This window comes from Elephantulus edwardii, unplaced genomic scaffold (assembly GCF_000299155.1).
Source record: "Elephantulus edwardii isolate Elephantulus edwardi_28Jun2011 unplaced genomic scaffold, EleEdw1.0 scaffold00020, whole genome shotgun sequence".
NCBI classification, from domain to species: domain Eukaryota; kingdom Metazoa; phylum Chordata; class Mammalia; order Macroscelidea; family Macroscelididae; genus Elephantulus; species Elephantulus edwardii.
Window position 1 is genome coordinate 5,085,128 of NW_006399770.1, and position 13,364 is coordinate 5,098,491.

Sequence of the window (13,364 nt, forward strand, 5' to 3'; positions counted from 1 at the left end):
CATTAGTACAGATATTTGCAAGCCAAAGTCACCTTGTGAATAAGGACTCCACTTGAGTATGCTTGTTGTCTCCCTTGAACACAATGATTTCAGCTGCTTCACCAACAGGGTTAGCCCGAAGATGTCTAAGCACTTTATCAAGTGATTTATGATCTGCTGGCTGCACAGTTTGGTCTTTGTTCCTGGTTCCCAAGAGCCTGACTTCATCCAAGGACAATGATCAGGAGGCTTAGGGACCAAGAAGGACCACCTAGGAACTTCACACTAAGTCTAGGGAGCCACGTGGGGAGGCCAGTACAAAGCGGTGAGAGTCAGAGGCTTAGTGAAACTTCTGGTTTGGAAAGAGAGCAAACATTCTCTTCCAGAGGTTAAGCTTGTCCCTGAGGGGCATGGAAGCTCTGTGCCAAACCGACTCCAGGCTGCCTTTGTGTTGTATTCTTTTTTCCTTCTAGATTAAAGAGGGAGTGCTGGTGCTGTAGTAGTCCACTAGAGGAGAGAGATGGGCAATCTGCTCCTGTGCACCTACAACCTCTGAAAATCTGCCGCATGGGCAACTATGAGCTGGTCTGACTTGAGAGCAAATGAGAGTGAGTAAAGACAAGCCTTTCCTCGTAGTTTGTTAGTTGTTCCAATGGGTTATCAGGAATAAGAAAAAAGAGAAGGAACTGGTCCTTACCAAGCTAGTTCAGCTAAGCACCTCATTGGCCCCTGCTCTGTGGTAGAAAGATGGGTGATCTTCTCCCGTATGATTCACAGCCTCTGTAAATTTACTGGAGAGTCAGTTTTGACTTACTGGCAGTGAGTGAGTGATTGACCTAGCTCAGGGTAAATGGCAGAGAGAAATGGCTGAACTGGACACTGGAATCTGACTGGGCAAGGAAGGAAAACTGAGATTTGCTTAGACTGGTTTGGTATCTTAAACTGTCCAGGTCCTAACATGCTTTCTCAGCTCAGGAGACCAGATACAAAGTAAACCACATAAAAAAGCCTGAACATCTCTTATTTTGCTAGTTGATATATCCCAACCTCTTAGAACAGTGCCAAGAATATAATAAGCATTCCACAAACATTTATTGAATAGTAATATCATTATCAGGTACAGTAAGCATTTGTTTTTATTTTTGCCAAATACCCTCTTCAAATCAAGTCTCAAGGAATGCTCCAGAGTGCTCCTTGGAGGCAAAGATGTTGAAACTTCACTGCACATACTTCAGGCATATAGCTAGGCGGGGTTATTCTTTGGAAAGGGACATGATACTTCAAAAGGTGGAGGGGTGGTGAAGGAGAGGAAACCCCTTAATATAATGACACCTTGTACAGGAAGTGTGAGCACAGCACAGAATAGGGCAGGGTTCAGATCTGTTGTTCTAGGATTCCTATGGGTCCTACTTGACTCAATGGCATCTAGCAACAACAACAACAACAACATCCTTTTCTCTTGAGAATTGCCTCTTCCTCATGTCTAGTAATTCTCCTGGTTGCAAGTCAGGAGACAGAATCACCTAGTAAAGTGTCACCACTTAGTAAAGTGTCACAAATCTGTGTCACCCTCACCTCCTTACAATAAGCAGGGATAGGCCCTCCTTCCTATTTTTAGAGAATAGACAGCATAAGATCAGGGTGCTTGACGCATGTGGGTAAATTATTCCAAGGCCAAACCATGTGAATCTCTGTCAAAAAATTCAAGTCAACAGGATAACATAAACTTGGGGACTTGGTGGTTCCAACTGTTAACCTTTTGGTTAGCAGTGCAGCACTTAACTATTATTCCACCAGAGCCCCTTACTGAGAATGAGCTTATGTTTTGGATATTACTGATTTTCACAACTAATCAAATACAGGGGAGCTCTGGTGGCCTAGTGACAAGAAGCTGCATTGCAATCTTTAAAGTACGTGGTTCACGGGGTTCAAGTACACCCGCTGCTCCAATGGAGAGAGATAGGTAACCTTCTCCCATGTGGTTAACTGCCTCTGAAAAACCACGGGACGGTCAGCCATGGGTTGGTTTTGACTCTATGGTATAAAACAACAACAACAACAATCATCAAATACAAATAACCAAAGTCATCAGAGCCAAACAAATTTGAGACAAAACTTTTCTCAACCCCTAAGGATCAAACAGAATATTTTGCAAGACAAGCTTACTATATAATGGTATTATTTAGGGCATTTCTGTTTAAAAAAAACATTTATACGTTAAATATAAAAAAAATACTGACTTAAAATGATCTAATATTGAGGATCAATGTCAAGAAGACAAAGATTCTCACCACTGGGCCAGTTGGCAGAATCAGGATGGATGGTGAAGAGATTGGGATTGTTCACAGCTTCAGTTTGCTCGGCTCCACAGTCAACACTCTCGGCACCAGCAGCCAGGAAATTAAAAGACGCATTGCCATGGGAAAGTCTGCTGTTAGGGACCTCTCCAAAGTGCTGAAGAGCAATGGTATCTCTCTGGAGACTAAGGTGCATCTGATACAGGCCATGGTCTTCGCAATCACCTGTTATACATCAGAGAGTTGGACAATGACCAAGGAAGATAGAAGGAGAATTGATGCCTTTGAGCTATGGTGCTGGAGAAGAGTATTGAGAGTACCATGGACTGCTCGGAAAACAAACAGATTCATCCTGGAAAGGGTTAAATTGGGTGGCTCCTTGGAGGGAAGGATTCTGAGGCTCCGTCTAACATACTTTGGACATGTTGTAAGGAGAGACTGGTCCTTGGAGAAGGACGTCATGCTTGGGAGGGTAGAGGGACGGCACAGGAGGGGCAGGCCCTCTATGAGGTGGATTGATTCAGTGACTGGGATAATTGGGATGGGAGTGTCAGAGACAGTGCGATTGGCACAGGACAGAGCAGAGTTTAGGGCTGTTGTACATAGGGTTGCTATGAGCCGCAAGCAACTCGACGCCACATAACAACAACAACAACAATAGTAAGCAGGAGAAGCAGGAGAGCTATGGTTGTATAAGTCTTAAATAAGACTTACAAAAAATTTAGAGACTTATTTATTATCTATAAAATTATTTTTCCTAACCTTGTATTTCATATGTCATTACTGAAGACAGAGATTGCTGTAATGAGGTAACAGAGGATACATTACTTCCCTTGTAGTGAAAGAGTGAGAGGCTTCCAAGTAACTTCATATCTAGAACAAAGTCACAAGTGAAAATAATGTAGTCTGTGGCTTGTCTTGCTAAACAAAGGTCCATGAGATTCTGCCAGTTTGAATCCAAAGCCAGTCGGAAGGAGAAAGATGGACAGTCTCCTCTCCTTGAGACTTACAGCCTTGGGAGTGCAACGGAGGGTTACTATGCATTGGAAGTAACTTGAAAACAGTGATTTTTGAAAATATGACCAAGAAGCCTTGGAGGTACAGTAGTTTAAGTGCTTGTCTACTAACTTGAAAGGCTGGCAGTTCGATCTCTCTGTAGTTCTGCAGGAGAAAAGATTTAGCAATCTCTTACCAGGAAGATTACAGACGAGAGAACCACATAGGGCAGTTCCACTGACTATTCCGAGTCAGAATTGAGTTGAGCCCACAACCATAGCCATAAAATGTAAACACTGGGATTTTAACAAGCAGCATCTTTAGGAAAGATAGAGTATTCACACAATATTATATTTAAAAATGTCCTATTTTATAGGATACCATGGACATTGAGCGATGCATACCTATACCTGCATGTTACAAAACCCACACGGCAGTGGTCAATTCTGACTCCATTGGGTTTCTGAGGCTGTAAATCTTAATCAGAGCAAACTGTTTCATCTTTCTCCGGCACAGCAGTGGGGAGATCCTAATGCTGACCATCAGTTAGTCACAGCTAGTATGCGTGAATGTTCTTATTATTAAAATTTCAAAAATTAAATTTGATAAGTGTTTTGATTTTAATTTCTAATGACTGAAAGTAATTAAAGGCAAAGAGAAAACATTTTATCCAATTTAATAATTGTTTTGTTATATAAACTTCCACATAAGTACAATTTGGTCTTTTAGTGAATGCCACAGTAACTTAAAATCTTCAGTATAGAGAAATATACCACCTACCTTGGGCCAGAAGTAGAAGTTAAACTTTTAAAAACCAGGTCAATAGCTGTTTTGCCTTCTTAGGACAAGCTATCATGTTACTGTCTCTCTCATTAGCACTGAGTCAATTCCAATTCATAGTGACCTTCCATCAGGTTTCCAAGATTACAAATTCTAATCAGAGGAAATTGTCCACCTTTCTCTCACAAAGCAGCTGGTGGATTTGAACAGCTGGAGTCCCTCAGTGTTTTGATCAGCAGCACAACACATTACAGACTATACTGGCAGAGCTATTGTGATGAATTCCAGTAAAATTTTGATGCTTATGAATACTGAGGAGCCCTGGTGACCTAGAGGTTAAGCTCTTGGCTATTAGCTGAAAGTTCTGTAGTTTGAAACCGGCTGATGTGGCAGTCTGCTTCCATAAATATTACAGCTTCAGACACTCTTTGGATCAGTTCAGTTCTGTCATATGGGGTCGATTATCAGTCAGAACTGACTTGACAGTAAGGGAGTTGGGCTTTGATAAATAGGAATTCATTCTCTGTATTTGCTACTAAGAAATAAGAATGGCAGATTGGGTAATAACTGTTTAACAGAGTCAGGGAATTTTCTGAGGTGCCTCTAACCAGGCAATATTCTGCAGGCTAGTCTTATTCGATGCCATCATATCCTCTCGAGGACACCTGTCCTGTGATGTCAACAGGGCTTGTTCCAGGCAGCACTCTTTGGTGAAATGTTCTACAAAGTTTTAAAACCAGTAAATCAAAAAGTCTTGACAGTGCAAGGGACCTTAAGGTTCAAAGGTGAATATCATAAGAAAAGTATATCTGGAGATATGATGAAATCTTTCTTGAATTTGCTCTGCTGATTGTACAATAAGATAAAACAAACAGACACAAACAAACAAAAAACAACAGAAGAATCTTTCCCTCTCATCACAAAGTTGCTATATATGTCTAAAAATTGCCTCATTTTTCCAATGCAGAGAAAATAACAGGCCTAAATGTGAAATTGACTAAAAACTATTGTTTATCTATAATTTAACCTAACCCTTCATCTCTTTTGATGAAAGTAAGTTTTCTGCTCTTTATAATACAAACAGATCTACAATCAGCTCCCAGATGTTTGCAGTGCTTTGCCAATAACTGAAAGAAGCAAAACCCCCAAATCTGTTCTTTCTGTACAGATGAAAAATGAATGTATTGGCTGGATGGAAAACCAGGTCCTCTGGTGGTCCAATGCTTAAAGCAATCAGCTACCATGCAGAAAGAAGGCTTGTGGTTTGACCCCATCAGCCACCCCAAGGGAGAAAGATGTGGGAGACTGCTTTTACAAAGACTACCACTTTGGAAACCTTAGAGGAGTGGTCCTGATCTCAATGGTGAAAAACAGAGCTTAGACTCCAACCTGAATATTTACTGTTCTTAGGTTACTAGTAAGATAAAATTCTTCATATATATTTTTGTCATTATGTGCCATGGAGTCAGTGTTAACTCATAGTAACCGTATGGACAATGTAATATAACAGTGACTAGTTCTACACCACCCTCAGCATTGTTGCTGTGTTTGAGCCCCGTGTTGTACCCACCATGTCAATCTATCTTTCTGAGATTTCCTATTTCACAAGGACCCCTCTATTTTATAAGTATTTCCAGGGACTTGGTCCCTCCTAATCACTTCCTTATGAACGAGGATGACAGAAGAAGAACTGATTGATGCCGCTGAGTCATGGTGCTGGAGAAGAGTACTAAATATCCCAAACTGCCAAAAGAGCAAACAGATGTCTTGGAAAAAGTGCAGCCAGAGTGCTCCCTGGAGACAGAGATGGCAAAGCTTCATCTTTCATACTCCGGACATGGAGCTACTAGGCGAGACTACTCCTTGGAAAGGGACATCATGCTTGGAAAGCTGGAGAGTCAGTGAAGGAGAGAAAGACTTCCAACAAGATGGATTAACACAGTGGCTTCAGCAATGGACGGGTTCTAGTGTGTCAGAGATGAGGATGGTACGGGACAGGGCAGGGTTCAGGTCAGCTGTTCACAGGGTCACTGAGTTGTACTCCATTCAATGGTATCTAACAACAACAACAACAACAACAAAAACACCAATCACCTCTTTAGGAAGCTCTGGTAAGAAGCTGCAGTGCAATCCCAAAGGCACGTGGTTCCAATCTACCAGCTGCTCTGCAGAAGGCTGGGCAACCTCCTCCCTTGGGATTAAACTGCCTCTGAGAACCCACTGGAGGGTCAGCTATGGGTGGTTCCAGCTTGATGGCACACAATTACACAACCACCAATCATGTCCTGAACCAAACAAAGATTCTCCAGCACTTCCAGTCTTGTTTATTGATTTTTGAATGGAATTGTGCAAAATTCTATGAGAAGTAAGGGCTAGTTTAGTTTACCTATTTTGTGTGTGTGTGTGTGTGTGTGTGTGTGTGTATCATCATCATTTTGTATTTAGAATCAGTCTCAAAAATCCAACTTGTCTGATTACTGAGCAAGTTTTAATTACACCCCAGAGACTGTGGGAGGCTGAGCTTTTAGCATTGTTCCCTGTTTGGCTGTGAAACAAGCTTCCTCTTGTAGTGCCTGATCTGTTACTGATTTAAAAACTGACCGAAAGGGCTATTTGTTCCGGGCCCTTTGAAGTGCATTTGCTGCTTCTGCCTTCTGGAATTATTATGCCAGACATCCTAAAGTCTCACATCCTATTCCCTACTTAGTATTTTGTGCAGCCTGGAATAATATGTTTTCACCTCCAAAAGAGGGCCTGGGACTTGAAACATTTCTGAAAAAACTACAATGGTGTTTTAGTCAGGTACCCTAAACCAGGTCAGTTCTGTCCTCAGGCCACATCACCTCTCTTTCCTATTCTGTTCTTAGGGCCATGCCTGTCTTTTATGACAAGACTCTTCTGAAGATAAAATTATTATCTGTGATCATTTTTATATTCCACAGTATCTAGTATAGCTCTTACCTCAGAAACTCAGAAACACTCATGTTCATAAAACAATAATAATAAGCTTAAAGATAAATAACTTTAAAAGGATAGATTCAAGCTTAGGATCAGTATAATTTTGCTCTGACATCTAGGTTTTACGATTATAACAAATATATTACAAGTGGATAGTTTTAACAGAAACTTAATTCTGTCTCAACAATTTAAGAAACTAACAATTACATTTAGCATGCTGGCTCTAGGGGGAACTTTGATAGAAACAAAGAGGGAATGGTAGTTGGAAAACAGCCCCTTGGAGATACACATGAGGCTGTAACTGAATCTGAATCTTCTGTTCTAGAAGTTTCCTCAGCATACGAGGAACCTGGATCCATAGGACATATTCTACATCTAGCTCTTTTTTTCCTTCTTGATGATACTGAGGTCCCTTTCTTTCTGTTTTACTTCACCCTCTTGTAAGGTAAAATGCCACCACTCTTCTCTCAGTTGGATGTACTGTGTGACTCCCTTGTTGCTATGGGGCTGAAGCCATGCCACCTACATGTGAAATACCAGCAGGGTCACCCAGAGTGGCCAGATTTCAGGGGGACTTCCAGACTAAGATAGACAAACAAGCAGAGCTGGACATCTACTTCCTAAATAATAGGCCTCAGAAGCTCTATGGCTAAAGGAAGAACATTACTGGCAATTGTGTCAGAGATGATCTCCTTAGGTTGGAAGGGACTCAGAACAAGACTAGGGAAGAATGGCCTCCTCAAAGTAGAGTCTACTATGATGCTGTGGAGAGAGTAAAGCTTTCACCCAGAGAAGGCCTTTATTTGTTAATGTGGCTCAAAATGAAGCAAACCAGCTGCAAACACCCACTAGTAACTGCAAAATGGAATGTGCAAAGTATGAATCTAGGAAAATTGGAAGCCTTAAGAAAAGAAATGGAAAGCATACAGATCAATATCCTCATCAATTAGGAGATTGGGCTGAGGTGTACTGGTATTGGCCATTTTAAATCCAACAATTGTATGATCTTTTATACTAGAAATAACAAATTGGAGAAGAATGTTGTTGCATTCATAGTCAAAAGGATGAGCCGCAAGGGACTCTGTGGCACACAACAACAACAACATATGAAGTACAATGCTGTGAATGAGAGGATACATCAGCATACAGAAGAGACCTGTTAATGCTGCTATATTATATTATTCAAATATACACCACAAACACTAAAGCCAAACAAGAAGAAATAGGAGATTTCTACCAACCTTTGCAGTCTGAACTTGCAGGAACAACAATCAAGATCCATTACTAATAACTGACGACTAGAACACAAAAAGTTGGTAAAAAAGAAGGAATGGTAAGTGGAAAATATGGCTGGAGATCACAAGACAGGATTTTATACAATAATTTATTCACTGTAATTTTTAAAAATGAAACATAAATAATTGCTATACAGATGGATCTCACCTGATGACGTAGGAATCAGACTGACTACATCCATGGGAAGAATCAATGGAGTAGCCCAATATCAGCAATGAAAATCAGGCCAGGGATGATTGTGGAACAGACCATCAACTACTCATATGCAAGTTCAATGAAAACAAGTCCATAAGAACCAAAATATAACCTTGAGTATATCCCAAGTGATTTCAAAAACCATCTTAAGAATGGACAAATTAAAAAACATTGAAATAATACAAAATGTCTTTTCAGATCACAATGTCATAAAACTAGAAACTAAGCACAGGAGGATAAAGCTTACAAAACCACCCCTGTGGAAAATGAATGACTCTCTACACTGATTGGGTTATAAAAGAAAGTTTACAGATTACTATGGAGCCTCCACAAGAAAACAATTTTTAACAAATTATAAAATGGACAGAAGACATAGAAAGAATTTTCACAGAGGAGGATATTCAGATGGCCAACAGACAAAGGAAGAAATGCTCAAAATAACTGGCAATAAGAGAGATGCAAATCAAAACCACAAGGAGATACCATCTCACTCCAGTAGCAGTGGCAAAGTTTAACAGGATAGCAAGTTATAAATATTGGAGAGGATGTGGTGAGATAGGAACTCTTATACACTGTTGGTGGGATTGTAAAATGGTACAACCACTCTGGAAGGCAGTTTGGTGCTTCCTCTGAAAACTAAATATAGAAATTCCACATGACCCATCTATTCTACTGCTTGGAATATACCTAGAAAATGAAAACTGAGGCACAAATGTAGACTTGTACACCAATGTTCAAAGCAATATTCACCATCACCAGAACACAGAAATAGCCCATATGTTCAATATGAATCAAATGGATTGAGAAATTATGCAGTACCCAGGAGCAATGATTTTGTAAATCACTACCTAACTTGGGAAGAACTGGAGAGCATTATCTAAGTGATCTAACTCAGTCTCATAAGGACAAATACTGGATAAGACCATTATTGTAGAATGAGTATGAAAATCCAAGGGGGGTACGGTGGGAGTAGAGTGGTAAGGATGGATGGGGTGGGGGTTGGAGGGTGGTTAATTATAGGGCCACACAATTTGATGGGTGGAGGGAGGGGTGGGTAAAAGAAATGGAAAGATTTGATGTGAAAAACAATGTACATGAACTCTGAAAGTAAACTAGTACAAAATAAAAAATATATTTAAAAATAAATCAATTTGATGCATTGAACACTAATGACTGAAGACAAGATTAGTTGTGAAATGTGATCAAGGACATCATCTAATCAGAAAGCAAAAGGTCTTTACAAAGGTTACAAAGGCAGAGAAGACAAAAAAGATCAAAACAGATGCCAGAAGAGACTCTGAAACTTGCCCTAGAAAAGAAGCCAAAACAAGGGGAAGGAATGGTGAAACATGAGAACTGGACAGAAGATTCCAAAGGGCAGTTCCAGACTACAAAGCAAAGGAGTATAACGATATGTGCAAGAGCTGGAGTTAAAAAAGCAGATGGAAGAACAAGCAAGAATGGTATGTCGACAGAGACAAGCCATTCAGCTGGATTCAGAAAAGAGGTTGTGGCACAAGCTCATCTGACATAAGCAAAGACAGTGCATGTCAGATGGATCTTGGCTGAATGCAGAGAAGACCAGAAACATGTTTACTTGTGTTTTATTCGTTATGCAAAGGTAGTTGGCTGTGTGGATCGTAACAAAATACGAGTAACACTGAGTCCCAGAACACTTAATTGTGTTCACATGAAGCCCACAAAGCAGTTGTTTGACTAGAATAAGGGAACACAACATGGTTTAAAATCAGAAAAGGTGTCCTTTCTCCATATCTATTCAATCTTCATGATGAGCAACTGATTAGAGAAAATGAACTATATGAAGAAGCATGTGGCATCAGGGTTGGAGGAAGACTCATCAACAATTTGCGTTATGAAGATGACACAACTTTGCTTAAACCCAGTGAAGAAGACTTGAAGGATTTACTGAAGAAGAAAAAGATGATAATCTTAAATACAAGTTCCATATCAATACCATGAAAACAAAAATGCTCACTGCTCAACCAACAGGCAATGTCATGATAAATAGAGAAATCATGGACACTGTCAATGATTTCATTTTATTTGGATCCACAATTAACATCAATGGTGGCAGCACCCAAGAAATGAAGAGATATGTTGCATCGGGGAAATCTGTGTGAAGGACCTCTCCAAAGTTCTAAAGAGCATGAATATCAGTTTAATGACTAGAGTGTGTCTGATTTAAGCCATGGTATTTTCAATTGCTTTTTATGCATCTGGAAGTTGGACAATGACTAAAGAAGATCCAAGAAGAATTGATACCTTTGAATTCTGGTGCTGGAGAAGAATACTGAATAGCTCAGAGCCCAGCAAAAGAACAAATAAATCTGTCTTGAAGGAAATGCAGCTAGAGAGCTCCTTGGGGGCAAAGATGGAGCAACTTAGTCTCACTTACCTTGGGCATGTTTTCAGGAAGGCCCAGTTCTTGGGGAAAAAAGAGTTCATGGTGGGGAAGCTAGAAGGTTGGCAAAAGAGAGGAAGATTCACAGTGAGATGGACAGACACAATGACTACGACAATAGGTTTGAACAAGATGGGGATTGTAATGATGGCACAGGTTCAAATCTGTTTTTCAAGGGTTGCTATGAGTTGTTGCACCTAATAACAACAAGGACAACAAAGATAAAATGTGACGCTGGCCATACATCAAAGGGAACTTCTTACATGAGATCTTATCTGAGATCTAATTAAGGGGGTTGCATTTGAGAGCTGTTCAATGACTAAGAACGACAGAGAAGAATCAAACGCCTTTGAGTTGGGGTATGAACCATGGACAGCCAAGAGAACAAATAGGTCTGTCCTGGAGACAGGGAAACCAGGTTGCTCCTTGGAGTGAAGGATTTTGAAACTTCATTGCAGATACTTTGGATATGTAGCCAAAAGGGACCGGTTCTTGTAGAAGGACATCATGCTTGGAAAGGTAGAGGGTCAGCGAAGGAGAGGGAGACCCTGGATGAGATGGATTGACACAGTGTCTGTGACAATGGGGGCAAGGTGTGTCAGTAACGGTGAGAATGGCCAGAGCAGGGCTCAGAGCTATTGTCCACAGGGTCACTATGGGTCACAGTCAATGACTTGATGGCATTAACAATATAACAACATCTCTTCCCAGACCTCTTATAACTTACTGGTTGGCCACAACCATTAAGTGCATAACATGGGAGACAGATCATTATCTTATAACTGCCTCATTAATATTATAAAGGTTAAAATGTATAGCACACAACATAATTACATAATACTGAGAACCATATCCTAGATAAATCAACACATAGTTTTGGGGGACAGACATAATTTAATCCCTGAAATAATCCTAAAAAAATGGTATCAGAAAGAAACTCTACCTTGACCTTTTTAAGTTAATTTAAAAACACAATCACAATTCAATGACTGGCGTTTTCTTTAAGAACCAAGTACAAATTCTCCTGGGATGGCACAACAAAGGACAAGTTTCTAAGGCTTCGTTATGTTTTTCAATCCTTACCCCAAAAGAGAGCTTTGCACAGTTTTAAAGGAGCTAACTGGAAAACCAGTTAAATACTTGATTGCTAACAAAAAGGTCAGAAGTTCAAATCCATCAGCTGCTCAGTGAAAAAAAGATGTGGCAGTCTGGCACAAGACTACAGCCTTGCAAACCCTATGGGGCAGTTTTACTCTGTTCTCTAGGGTTGCTAAGAATCAGACTGACTTGACAGTAGCTGTTTCTCACACTTCCCCCACACTTTAAAAAAAGGCAAGTTTCAAGTCCTTTGACATCAAAAACGGCAGGCAGACTATGCGGGGAATGAAGGAGTCTGAATAATAAAAATGAGGCAATCCAAAAGTGTCCTGGATTCCATTCACCCAGTCAGTGGGACCAAGGGAGGGTGGTAGCTGAGGAGATATTTAACAGAGAGAAAAAAGACAGTATAGTTCTGTGGTAAGGGGTGCTAGGATCAACTGCTAATTTCTATCATGGTATGTCCCAGCTCCTAACAATCCTTGGCCCAGCAGGGTGGGAACTGGGATTCTCTGGTAGATCTTGAAACACTGGTTTTGGAAGGGCTGTAGTCAACGGTGAAAACAGAACAAGAAGGCCAAAAAAGAAAGACAAAACAGAGAAGCAAATAATCCATGGTGGTTTTCATGCTTGAAAGGGTTCACCGTTGCGTGAAAATCAACATGAAAACAATCAAGCATACCACACCATCCACTGGGCACCAAACAGACATTCCTCAGTCTAATTTTTCATATATTTATTAACCCTTTTATAGCCTCTTCATTTTACAAGAGATCACTGAACCAAAATACAAAGGGAGCAAGGTTAAGGGAGCCTACCTCAGAGGCCATGTATGCAGGTACAAGTAATATTCACTTAAGACTATGAAGGAGGTATTAAAGTCTGTCTTATGAATGAGAAAAAGAAAATCTATTTTATGTAGATATAACAACTCACTTAAATTCACCCAAATATTAGCATGGCAATACTGTTTCCCAGTGAGTTAACTCTAACTCACAGCAACTTCAAGTGAAGATCTCGTCTGTGACCCTTGAATGCTTGCCTCCCCACACCTGTTTCCTCTGTTCCACACTGTCTGAGGCTAAATTTTCTAGAATTTAAAGGTTTGCAAGTCTGGGGTCTGGGGCAAAGGTTGACAAATGCCAAGTTAGTGGGTAAAGCAAGATGCCCTCAAATTCAAAGAGGTGATGAGCCAGGTGCAGGGACATTATCAAGCAAAAAGCAACCTAACTCTACCAGACTTTCTTAATTATTCAATGCAGACCACATCACTGATGATACTCCCTTCATTTGACTGGCCATCCATGGTGAATCCCATCAGGAGAATGATTATACTACATCAG

At 40.4% G+C, this 13,364-nt stretch overlaps 1 protein-coding gene across 1 annotated transcript in view; it reads right to left on the reverse strand.

The window, feature by feature from the left end:
- The window catches only part of ALG14 (ALG14, UDP-N-acetylglucosaminyltransferase subunit), a 187,482-nt gene that overhangs the window by 44,423 nt on the left and 129,695 nt on the right, over positions 1–13,364 (reverse strand). The window lies entirely within an intron of this gene.